The following is a 13,958-nucleotide window of genomic DNA, read 5'->3' as shown; positions in this document are numbered from 1 at the left end:
CATATTTTCATTTTCTGTGGGCATATTATCTCTAAGAAAGAGTTATTTCTTATATCATATAGATCAGATTATTGGCTCACTTATACACATTCGGAAACCCCTATCAATTTTAATTTGCTTGTTCACATTGAACACATTTAGATAATTATGTTTCGTTGGGTTATTTTGTAAACTTCCATTTATAACAACATGTGCCACGAAATGATAGCGACTCAATTGATAAAGTACTTCTATGGATTAAATTAAGGGGTGGAATCCAGTAAGTTTATTTCATTTTAGATTGTTTCATGTAGAAGGGCTTTAAACAACGTAGATGCATCGTTATGGATCATTGAAACAACAGCTTACCTTAAGCTGGTAGATTAGTTTTTTCACGCAGAATCTATATTATCAGCAGTGTTCGTCATTCAAATTCTGTTGTCGTTACCTCCCCTTGACTGCTTTAATTAAAAAATTGATTAAATAGATAAATAAAATGAAACATACAGTGTATTTAAATACAATTGACACTTATTATATATTATTTCATTCTTTCAGTTAAGCTAACTTTACAAAGAATTATTGGATTAGTGTATAAATATAACAAAACTATTGTGAACTTATTAAATACAGAAGGAGTAAAATAACTATCAAATTGGATCTTTGAAATGGTATATTATATAAAGATGTATAAAATCAAAACCATTGATTAATGAACTTACCAATCGATGATAATAGTTCTGGTCATGCAGGACTTAATAATGTAAATATCATAATACAATACTTTATTGCATGTTAGAATAATGTTTTAACTAATGTGAATAATTAGAATCATATTTTTGTTAGAATGGTACCAAATCACATGTATGAATCTACATTATCATTATTCAATATTGGCTATAAAGGAAAGAAGAGCATTCCATTTATAAATGATGGTATGTCAAATTACATGTATGAATGTACACATTCTTTATCCAATATATGCTACAAAGAAAAGGAAATCGTTGCTTATAATGGGGTTTTTTTAAAGCTTAAAATCGTGCCATAATAAACAACAGTCTGTTAAAATCAGATAATAACACCAGGTGAAAATTTACTTCACCAATACATCAGCAATAACTTAACTAATTGCCCAAATATTAGCCTATAAAAAGGTGTAATTCATATGCAAACTCTTGATAGACTTCCTTTTTAAATTAGGAAATTATTTAGTTAGAACATGTTTGCAAAGAAAAATAATACAACGTAGTTTCTGTTTCATACAAATTTATCGAATACGTCATAATTTTGAAAATGCACAGCAAACGTCGGAATGGTGATATATTAACAGAAAGTGTGGCAAACATCTACGTGCTCCATATTTTCATTTTCTGTGGGCATATTATCTCTAAGAAAGAGTTATTTCTTATATCATATAGATCAGATTATTGGCTCACTTATATACATTCGGAAACCCCTATCAATTTTAATTTGCTTGTTCACATTGAACACATTTAGATAATTATGTTTCGTTGGGTTATTTTGTAAACTTGCATTTATAACAACATGTGCCACGAAATGATAGCGACTCAATTGATAAAGTACTTCTATGGATTAAATTACGGGGTGGAATCCAGTAAGTTCATTTCATTTTAGATTGTTTCATGTAGAAGGGCTTTAAACAACGTAGATGCATCGTTATGGATCATTGAAACAACAGCTTACCTTAAGCTGGTAGATTAGTTTTTTCACGCAGAATCTATATTATCAGCAGTGTTCGTCATTCAAATTCTGTTGTCGTTACCTCCCCTTGACTGCTTTAATTAAAAAATTGATTAAATAGATAAATAAAATGAAACATACAGTGTATTTAAATACAATTGACACTTATTATATATTATTTCATTCTTTCAGTTAAGCTAACTTTACAAAGAATTATTGGATTAGTGTATAAATATAACAAAACTATTGTGAACTTATTAAATACAGAAGGAGTAAAATAACTATCAAATTGGATCTTTGAAATGGTATATTATATAAAGATGTATAAAATCAAAACCATTGATTAATGAACCTACCAATCGATGATAATAGTTCTAGTCATGCAGGACTTAATAATGTAAATATCATAATACAATACTTTATTGTATGTTAGAATAATGTTTTAACTAATGTGAATAATTAGAATCATATTTTTATTAGAATGGTACCAAATCACATGTATGAATCTACATTATCATTATTCAATATTGGCTATAAAGGAAAGAAGAGCATTCCATTTATAAATGATGGTATGTCAAATTACATGTATGAATGTACACATTCTTTATCCAATATATGCTACAAAGAAAAGGAAATCATTGCTTATAATGGGGTTTTTTTTAAAGCTTAAAATCGTGCCATAATAAACAACAGTCTGTTAAAATCAGATAATAACACCAGGTGAAAATTTACTTCACCAATACATCAGCAATAACTTAACTAATTGCCCAAATATTAGCCTATAAAAAGGTGTAATTCATATGCAAACTCTTGATAGACTTCCTTTTTAAATTAGGAAATTATTTAGTTAGAACATGTTTGCAAAGAAAAATAATACAACGTAGTTTCTGTTTCATACAAATTTATCTAATACGTCATAATTTTGAAAATGCACAGCAAACGTCGGAATGGTGATATATTAACAGAAAGTGTGGCAAACATCTACGTGCTCCATATTTTCATTTTCTGTGGGCATATTATCTCTAAGAAAGAGTTATTTCTTATATCATATAGATCAGATTATTGGCTCACTTATATACATTCGGAAACCCCTATCAATTTTAATTTGCTTGTTCACATTGAACACATTTAGATAATTATGTTTCGTTGGGTTATTTTGTAAACTTGCATTTATAACAACATGTGCCACGAAATGATAGCGACTCAATTGATAAAGTACTTCTATGGATTAAATTAAGGGGTGGAATCCAGTAAGTTCATTTCATTTTAGATTGTTTCATGTAGAAGGGCTTTAAACAACGTAGATGCATCGTTATGGATCATTGAAACAACAGCTTACCTTAAGCTGGTAGATTAGTTTTTTCACGCAGAATCTATATTATCAGCAGTGTTCGTCATTCAAATTCTGTTGTCGTTACCTCCCCTTGACTGCTTTAATTAAAAAATTGATTAAATAGATAAATAAAATGAAACATACAGTGTATTTAAATACAATTGACACTTATTATATATTATTTCATTCTTTCAGTTAAGCTAACTTTACAAAGAATTATTGGATTAGTGTATAAATATAACAAAACTATTGTGAACTTATTAAATACAGAAGGAGTAAAATAACTATCAAATTGGATCTTTGAAATGGTATATTATATAAAGATGTATAAAATCAAAACCATTGATTAATGAGCTTACCAATCGATGATAATAGTTCTGGTCATGCAGGACTTAATAATGTAAATATCATAATACAATACTTTATTGTATGTCAGAATAATGTTTTAACTGAATGTAAATAATTAGAATCATATTTTTATTAGAATGGTACCAAATCACATGTATGAATCTACATTATCATTATTCAATATTGGCTATAAAGGAAAGAAGAGCATTCCATTTATAAATGATGGTATGTCAAATTACATGTATGAATGTACACATTCTTTATCCAATATATGCTACAAAGAAAAGGAAATCATTGCTTATAATGGGGTTTCTTTTTAAAGCTTAAAATCGTGCCATAATAAACAACAGTCTGTTAAAATCAGATAATAACACCAGGTGAAAATTTACTTCACCAATACATCAGCAATAACTTAACTAATTGCCCAAATATTAGCCTATAAAAAGGTGTAATTCATATGCAAACTCTTGATAGACTTCCTTTTTAAATTAGGAAATTATTTAGTTAGAACATGTTTGCAAAGAAAAATAATACAACATAGTTTCTGTTTCATACAAATTTATCTAATACGTCATAATTTTGAAAATGCACAGCGAACGTTGGAATGGTGATATATTAACAGAAAGTGTGGCAAACATCTACGTGCTCCATATTTTCATTTTCTGTGGGCATATTATCTCTAAGAAAGAGTTATTTCTTATATCATATAGATCAGATTATTGGCTCACTTATACACATTCGGAAACCCCTATCAATTTTAATTTGCTTGATCATATTGAAAACAAGTTAGATCATTATATTTCCTCGGGTTATTTTGTAAACTTGCATTTATTACAATATGTGCTACGAAATGATAGCGACTCAATTGATAAAGTACTTCTATGGATTAAACTAAGGGGTGGAATCCAGTAAGTTCATTTCATTTTAGATTGTTTCGTGTAGAAGGGCTTTAAACAACGTAGATGCATCGTTATGTATCATTGAAACAACAGCTTACCTTAAGCTGGTAGATTAGTTTTTTCACGCAGAATATATATTATCAGCAGTGTTCGTCATTCAAATTCTGTTGTCGTTACCTCCCCTTGACTGCTTTAATTAAAAAATTGATTAAATAGATAAATAAAATGAAACATACAGTGTATTTAAATACAATTGACACTTATTATATATTATTTCATTCTTTGAGTTAAGCTAACTTTACAAAGAATTATTGGATTAGTGTATAAATATAACAAAACTATTGTGAACTTATTAAATACAGAAGGAGTAAAATAACTATCAAATTGGATCTTTGAAATGGTATATTATATAAAGATGTATAAAATCAAAACCATTGATTAATGAGCTTACCAATCGATGATAATAGTTCTGGTCATGCAGGACTTAATAATGTAAATATCATAATACAATACTTTATTGTATGTCAGAATAATGTTTTAACTGAATGTAAATAATTAGAATCATATTTTTATTAGAATGGTACCAAATCACATGTATGAATCTGCATTATCATTATTCAATATTGGCTATAAAGGAAAGAAGAGCATTCCATTTATAAATGATGGTATGTCAAATTACATGTATGAATGTACACATTCTTTATCCAATATATGCTATAAAGAAAAGGAAATCATTGCTTGTAATGTTTTTTTTTTAAAAAAAAGCTTAAAATCGTGCCATAATAAACAACAGTCTGTTAAAATCAGATAATAACACCAGGTGAAAATTTACTTCACCAATACATCAGCAATAACTTAACTAATTGCCCAAATATTAGCCTATAAAAAGGTGTAATTCATATGCAAACTCTTGATAGACTTCCTTTTTAAATTAGGAAATTATTTAGTTAGAACATGTTTGCAAAGAAAAATAATACAACATAGTTTCTGTTTCATACAAATTTATCGAATACGTCATAATTTTGAAAATGCACAGCAAACGTCGGAATGGTGATATATTAACAGAAAGTGTGGCAAACATCTACGTGCTCCATATTTTCATTTTCTGTGGGCATATTATCTCTAAGAAAGAGTTATTTCTTATATCATATAGATCAGATTATTGGCTCACTTATATACATTCGGTAACCCCTATCAATTTTAATTTGTTTGTTCACATTGAACACATTTAGATAATTATGTTTCGTTGGGTTATTTTGTAAACTTCCATTTATAACAACATGTGCCACGAAATGATAGCGACTCAATTGATAAAGTACTTCTATGGATTAAATTAAGGGGTGGAATCCAGTAAGTTCATTTCATTTTAGATTGTTTCATGTAGAAGGGCTTTAAACAACGTAGATGCATCGTTATGGATCATTGAAACAACAGCTTACCTTAAGCTGGTAGATTAGTTTTTTCACGCAGAATCTATATCATCAGCGGTGTTCGTCATTCAAATTCTGTTGTCGTTACCTCCCCTTGACTGCTTTAATTAAAAAATTGATTAAATAGATAAATAAAATGAAACATACAGTGTATTTAAATACAATTGACACTTATTTTATATTATTTCATTCTTTGAGTTAAGCTGACTTTACAAAGAATTATTGGATTAGTGTATAAATATAACAAAACTATTCCTTCTACATGAAACAATCTAAAATGAAATGAACTTACTGGATTCCACCCCTTAATAGTTCTGGTCTTGCAGGATTTAATAATGTAAATATCATAATACAATACTTTATTGTATGTCAGAATAATGTTTTAACTGAATGTAAATAATTAGAATCATATTTTTATTAGAATGGTACCAAATCACATGTATGAATCTACATTATCATTATACAATATTGGCTATGAAGGAAAGAAAGGCATTGCTAATAACATAACTGATGGCATGTCATAACATGCATGAATCTACACCTTGTGTATGCAATATATGCTATAAAGGAAAGAAGAGCATTCCACTTATAAATGATGGTATGTCAAATTACATGTATAAATGTACACCTTCTCCATCCAATATATGCTATAAAGAAAAGGAAATCATTGCTTATAATGTTTTTTTTTTAAAGCTTAAAATCGTGCCATAATAAACAACAGTCTGTTAAAATCAGATAATAACACAAGGTGAAAATTTACTTCACCAATACATCAGCAATAACTTAACTAATTGCCCAAATATTAGCCTATAAAAAGGTGTAATTCATATGCAAACTCTTGATAGACTTCCTTTTTAAATTAGGAAATTATTTAGTTAGAACATGTTTGAAAAGAAAAATAATACAATCTAGTTTTTGTTTCATTCTAATTTGGATAATTTACATTTACAGAATATTTGTTATTTTTCTACGGTGTTAGTTCATCCTTAATCTAATACGTCATAATTTTGAAAATGCACAGCAAACGTCGGAATGGTGATATATTAACAGAAAGTGTGGCAAACATCTACGTGCTCCATATTTTCATTTTCTGTGGGCATATTATCTCTAAGAAAGAGTTATTTCTTATATCATATAGATCAGATTATTGGCTCACTTATATACATTCGGAAACCGCTATCAATTTTAATTTGCTTGTTCACATTGAACACATTTAGATAATTATGTTTCGTTGGGTTATTTTGTAATCTTGCATTTATAACAATATGTGCCACGAAATGATAGCGACTCAATTGATAAAGTACTTCTATGGATTAAATTAAGGGGTGGAATCCAGTAAGTTCATTTCATTTTAGATTGTTTAATGTAGAAGGGCTTTAAACAACGTAGATGCATCGTTATGGATCATTGAAACAACAGCTTACCTTAAGCTGGTAGATTAGTTTTTTCACGCAGAATCTATATTATCAGCAGTGTTCGTCATTCAAATTCTGTTGTCGTTACCTCCCCTTGACTGCTTTAATTAAAAAATTGATTAAATAGAATTTAAATACAATTGACACTTATTATATATTATTTCATTCTTTGAGTTAAGCTAACTTTACAAATAATTATTGGATTAGTGTATAAATATAACAAAACTATTGTAAACTTATTAAATACAGAAGGAGTAAAATAACTATCAAATTGGATCTTTGAAATGGTATATTATATAAAGATGTATAAAATCAAAACCATTGATTAATGAGCTTACCAATCGATGATAATAGTTCTGGTCATGCAGGACTTAATAATGTAAATATCATAATACAATACTTTATTGTATGTCAGAATAATGTTTTAACTGAATGTAAATAATTAGAATCATATTTTTATTAGAATGGTACCAAATCACATGTAAGAATCTACATTATCATTATTCAATATTGGCTATAAAGGAAAGAAAGGCATTGCTAATAACATAACCGATGGCATGTCAAATAACATGCATGAATCTACACCTTGAGTATGCAATATATGCTATAAAGGAAAGAAGAGCATTCCACTTATAAATGATGGTATGTCAAATTACATGTATGAATGTACACCTTCTTTATCCAATATATGCTATAAAGAAAAGGAAATCATTGCTTATAATGTTTTATTTTTGAAAAGCTTACAATCGTGCCTTAATAAAAGTAATTCTTGTCTAATACATGCTCATTGAAATCATAAAAGTTTCCTTCACACAAATAGTAGAGTAGAGTAAATAGGTTGTTACATTTTCTTGCTCATATTCAATAAAGTTATTATTTGAAAATAATCATCTTTATGCAATAAAAAGCCTCAAGTAGTTTTATAATAGTCAAAAGGCGTTACCTCCAATTATGATGGTTGCTTGATCATTACATTTTTTCTATAATCCAAAATTTGCAACATTTGTATGAGTGGTTTGTTTCTAATAAAGCATATTTGCTGTATGATTTGGAATACTTTGCATTCCAAGTCATACAGCACAACAGACAACATGTAAGGTAAAATAAATGGCTGAACTGCATTAATAGTTTGTTCTTTTTACGGTTCTATGTAAAACCCGTTTAATAGTGATTATAAGAAAATAAGTACTTTGTATTTAATGTTTTATTTGTTATGAAATGTAATTTAATTTAACTCTTAGTGTAACAGGTCATTGAAATTGCCTGTATTTATTTTTTTTATGGTTTCGTTGTTGACAATACTTTTATAATGGTGCCACTTTACTGGTAAGATGAATAATAGTTCCACTAACGTTGGCCTCCACTTTTTTTACGACGGCGTTTTCTCAGATTCTTTCAAGCTTACCAATATGGCTTTGTGTTTTGTAGTTCTTACTTATACATGCGTTCCAAATAGTTGTAAGCCGGATTAAGCTTTTCCATTAAATTCATTAAATTCATTAAATATAGTTTGTTCATATAACTCTTGTAAGGGTAATTTCTGTCTCTATGGAAACAAAATGTCAAGCCGTGTGTTTATAATTTTTTATTTGGTTCTAAATGTTGAAATCCATTTTCTTTTGGTAAATAATCTGTCTTTATTGAAGATATTTAGAAAGGTGACTTTTGAGGAGTTATAAATTTTATTTTTATAAAATATGTGTGTCAGTGGTATAAAGTTGTATATTGTTTTAGATAAACTATAGTAGAATTAATTTGCAGTAATTTGACATTTGAGTTGTGTATGTAATGTACGAAATTTAAATGGGGAAAATCGTTAATTATCATTTGCCGCATTTGTTGTAAATTATATGTAGTTTTCTTAAGAATGAATTCCATTTAAAGTTATTAGTTGTTCCAGTCTACGTTATGTATATTACATGTATCAGGTTTGGTGTGCTTAATACAATATGTCTATAGTGAAAAATGAAATTCTTCTAACTTGGTCAATGCAGTTATATCATCCCACTGCTGGTATCCACAGGAAAGATAAATATTATGAACATAAGAAAGTTAACTGTTTCAGGCTCTGTCTATTACCTTCTAGAACTGTTTCTGTTGTGTTACTTTTCAAATATTCCTTTACTTCTTTTATCTATCGACCTGTAAAATTAGAAAATAACATAAAAATAGCTTGTAGCAGCTCTTAGAATGGGCTAATATAGAGTCATCAAGACATCAAAGGTTAAGATTCGTTTTATTCTACTGTATACGACAACACGGGATCAAATACAGGAAATAAGCCCTATAAAACAAATACAGTAATAAATACAAAGTAGCAAACACTCTGCTATTAATATAACTGCATGTAACAATACGTATCTGTATCATAATTATCCTCAATTAAAAATAGAATGCTCTTCTATGTGTTTTTCTCCAAGTTCAGTACGGTCTCATCAGTATATTATACGATGACCTCAAAACTCTTGAAATATGTTAATGACTCGCAAATTTGCGTGTTACCAAATCAGGCATGAAAATTATAACGATTGCCAAGCAATACGAATCTCAATCAAAATATTAACAAAGTAATAAAAACATAATGCTGATTGCAAAGTTATGCGATAGGCCAAAACCATAGCAAATTAACAAAATATAACTAAAACAAACATAATACACTGCCTACCTCACATCAAGGTGCAAAGGCTATCCTGAATCTTAAAAATCTACATCAATATCATCCCATGGTTCATCATGAAAAGTACCTGTATAACAAATGACACTTGTAAATAAATTGTATTCATTCATTTACCCGTGAATACTTGATTTGTACTCCTAAGGAAACAATTACATTGACCACAATTAAATAAAGTGTTTTTCGTAGCGCTAACTTTAAAAGATAGAATATTAACATCACTCATTCAGGAGCACTCGAATCGAATCCTCATTCATACGGCAATTTATTCAAATATCCTATTTATATTCGCTAATACTCTAGTTAGGAAAAATATGAATAAAAAATGAAATAATGCTCATTTAATGTCAACATATTCTTTATCTAAAAATTTATGCATTTTAAACATTCATACAGCGCACATCTCGCATTCGCCATTCTAACATTGAACCGTCTCATGCAAATAACTCATGCCGGCTAAAATACTATTTTCTGGACTATTAACGAAATATTAATAACAGAGAAAGAAACTGACCTTTCAAGAAATAGACTCCTATGTCTCAGATAAACAAGAACACAAGAAATATCACAAATGGTAGATAGTCTCGTCTGGATAGTTTTTTTTCCAATCCTATACCAATGAAAGTTTTACAGTAAGTGCGTCTCCGAATAAAGAACAAAAGAATATTACCGCCAAAAGAAAATGACCAATAGAAATAAAGAAAGTATGCGGTCTACTAATCAACCATGAAGATTTAACTAGAAACCTTAGAAGTTAAATATAGAAGAAATGAAACTTAACAAACCAGTAGAATTCGTCGTCTGTCCACAAGTCCAGTTAGCGTAAATCGTCAAATAAAACAATTAACCAAATAGGTTTAATAATTCAAATATTCATCAAATACTATCTTTATTCATATAAAGAATGCAATAAATGCGAAACATAAATTTACAATACAATACTGTCAAAATATAATAAAACATAATATATACAGTAAAAAAACAGGCTACCACAAGCTATGTATGAAAAACACCACTTTTTGTCAGAAGATAATCTTACCAGCAATTACTTTTTTATAAAAACTATTCTTTTAACTTTATGATCAGAGGCGGGGTTCTCGAAGCTATCCTAAGATATGTCCCAAGTCACGTCCTAAGACCAACTTTAGGATGGAGTTAGGATCATCGTATGATAATATTAGATTGTGTCTCGAAGCTATCTCAGACATGTCTCAAGTTAAGACGTCATAAAGTCATCCTAAGTATATTTTGTGAAATTTTTAAATTATTATTTACATTACATTTTTATCAAAAATATTAAATACGGGTAAATGTTTGATATATTGTTATACCAAATAAACGTATGTGATAAGGTACAAACCATTTGATTCTCGTGGTGGGGGGGGGGGTGGATTTTTTTTCCAAAAAAGTTTTGTTTCACATTTTTTCTCCTAAAACGCAACCTAAATTGCATGTTAGCAGGTCTCATTTGATCGAATTTATATTATTAAACTATTTATGAGTAAATAAATGAAGAAATAAGTGCATGTTGATTGTTGTAGTGAATAATTTATTTAATTCTTATTTTAAAATAATGCAAATGTGTGCATTGGCTATTACCTAGGAATTTAAGCAAAAGTTTAAGTGGCTTATTTAATAAGGTCTAGAACTGATTGAGACTCATACCTAGGGTTGCTATGGTGCAGATTAATTACTAAAAACTTAACAGTTGATTTGTTTTAATGCCGATGCCTGATTACAGTACAGAACCAACCAAGTGCCAATTTTGTACATCAAAATTATAAAAAGAAAAATCTAACGGGAAGGCTTCCCCTCATCACTTCGGTCTTAATTAAATCTGTCATTATTTATTCTTTAACATGTCGATCTGTCTTTATCATAGTCCTCTTTTTAAGATATGATGTTATACATAATTAAAATAAATATTGAAATATATTGGTATACCTTTCCTTTGAAATGCATATTTTTGGATGTCTTTTGAACAAGGGGTCTTTTGCAATTACTTTTATGGAAATAATGTACTGAGCAAGAACTGTGAGTAAAATTAAACAATATGAACTTTAATTCATGTACAAGTATCTTTATCAGGTGTAATGATAAAAATAAAGTAGTGGAGAATCTTTATACTATTCTTTGAACTACATCTTAATCTGATTTCAATATACATGTACTAGATAAACTAAAGCTAGTAACGACTATTCTGTCTTCATAAGATAAGATACCGTTGCCTAAGAGACAGGCTTTTGGACCAGGTTAATAAGAAAAAAGCCTCATACGCTGCCTAAATAGTTTATTTCCGATATTCATATCTTACTTTTGACTGAAAAATATTCTTTTTTTTCTGAAAAACATATTATAGCTGATGGATTTTTCATTATCTCTACAAAATAACTTTCTGTAGTTTTTACTTTACTCGTACACTTGTATTATTACAGTATGATTCTGAAGCACCTTCCCCCCAAAGTTTTGACTTTTTGAAACTCGTGGCTAGGATATACATCATGTATATTGTATTTAGTTCTTTTTATTTTTACTTATTTGTTGTTCATATCTGTACTGTTTTGACTACTGGTGTTATAGATTTTGACTGTCCGAGGCAATTAAATGCTGCCATGTGGTGTTGAAATGTACCGGAAATAATGAACCGCAATGGAAGCGGGAGGTTAAGAGCGCTTCAAAACCTGGTTTAATCCACCTTTCATTTTGAAATGCCTGTACTTAGTCAGGACCATTGCGGTGGTTTTCCAATTTGTTATTCGAACTTTTAGAGCATTCCTTTTGACTACTGCCTATATTTTATCAGTGGGGTGATTATTAACCTTCATTCGGTAATTATGTAACGTAGACAACACCACACCACTATTACTAATATTTTCTTTATGTTTAAAGAAAACCGAAAAATAAAATGCATTATATCTTCTTCAATCCAACTTCAGGAAATTTTATCTCTTTTAAGAGTGTTTTGTGAAGATCTATCCGATCCGAGCATTCTCTGTTCCCATAATGACAAAAAATTCATCAAAGCTATATCAAAACCACAAGAATAGAAGCATTATATTTACTTAAAACCACAATTTGAAAAAGCGACCCCCTTCAACAGATCTCTAAGAAGATAAAGCAAAAAGAAAAAAATCTGAATTTATTGGACTACAACGTGACGATGGATGGGCTTGCGAAAGGACGAACCAGTCAGATATTATACAAGGTGTTACTTTGAAATGGGGGAATAAAAACTACAAAAACAATTTAAGTAAGAGCAATTCGATTAGCAAACTGGGGACATTAAACAATTGATTACAGTAACAACAATCGCTTTTTTACTAGAAATATTATATAAAAATACTTTTGTTATTTTTGTAGTGCTTGAATTCAAAAGAGGCATGTCGTTCAAATATGAAAAAAGTAAGTAATAATTTATTGAAATTGCAATTTTTCATTTTTTTCTAAATCCAATGATTGATTAAATCTAAACTTAAAAAAAAAGTACTGCATGCTTTTAATTCGAAAAAAAGACATTCAAGTTGTGATGGCGAAACAGTGTTAAAAACTTTTGGAGTTTTGAATTAAATCAAACTGAGTTTTTGTACCAATGTAACCTATTGAAATGAGATATATACAGAAGGATAGGGACCATTTTCCAGGGAGCAAATGTGCTATACTGGGGAATACTCTTAAGTCGGAAAATTTACCTTTTTTCTCGAAACAAATAATACTCAACCTTGCAAACACATTCTTTCTTTTTTTCTCCAATTCTTTTTTTTAGCTCGATTTTCACTAAGAAAGACGACGCATAAATCATTAGTAAATTGAACAGACACTGTAAAAGTATCAATTTTCGCGGTGTACTAAATTTTGCTATTTTTGCTGTGAACGGAAAAGCGCGAAAGATATTACCCGCGAAACTGATTTTTAACACTATGTAACGCTTATCATGTCTTATACCGCGAAAATTGATACCTGCGAAGATGTTCACTTGACAGAATCCGCGAAAAATAATACGTTAACAGTATTCATATAGCAACATCTACAGCTTAGTAATAATAGTTCTGAAGGGGTTTTTTTCGCGCCAATTATTGTTTTTAATATCATTTGCTTACTTTTCTATCTTTAAAAAAAAAAAGTTTTTCTGCAAGTTGAGAGTGTAATACATGTCCTTGTGAATAATTCTTAATAAGCTAG

General features: G+C 29.1%; 1 long non-coding RNA gene across 3 annotated transcripts; it reads right to left on the bottom strand.

Annotated features, from left to right (window-relative positions):
- Positions 1-5,455: 5,455 nt before the first annotated feature.
- On the bottom strand, positions 5,456-13,451 carry LOC148623210 (uncharacterized). Of its 3 annotated transcripts, none has more exons than XR_015920800.1 (5): positions 10,294-13,451; positions 9,771-9,849; positions 9,185-9,247; positions 7,115-7,206; positions 5,456-5,791 (listed from the first exon to the last, which is right to left on the bottom strand). It is a non-coding gene; the product is annotated as an uncharacterized LOC148623210 (long non-coding RNA). The 3 variants fall into 3 exon arrangements; XR_015920801.1 differs by having other exon boundaries at positions 5,456-5,788; XR_015920799.1 differs by lacking the exon at positions 5,456-5,791 and having other exon boundaries at positions 6,861-7,206; positions 10,294-13,448.
- Between the last annotated feature and the right edge of the window lie 507 nt (positions 13,452-13,958).

Source organism: Perna viridis, chromosome 3 (genome assembly GCF_037379345.1).
Source record: "Perna viridis isolate PV_CMFRI_1.1 ecotype Kerala chromosome 3, ASM3737934v1, whole genome shotgun sequence".
NCBI lineage: Eukaryota > Metazoa > Mollusca > Bivalvia > Mytilida > Mytilidae > Perna > Perna viridis.
The sequence above is the reverse complement of the archived record's forward strand: the minus strand, read 5'-3'. Positions and strand labels throughout refer to the sequence as shown.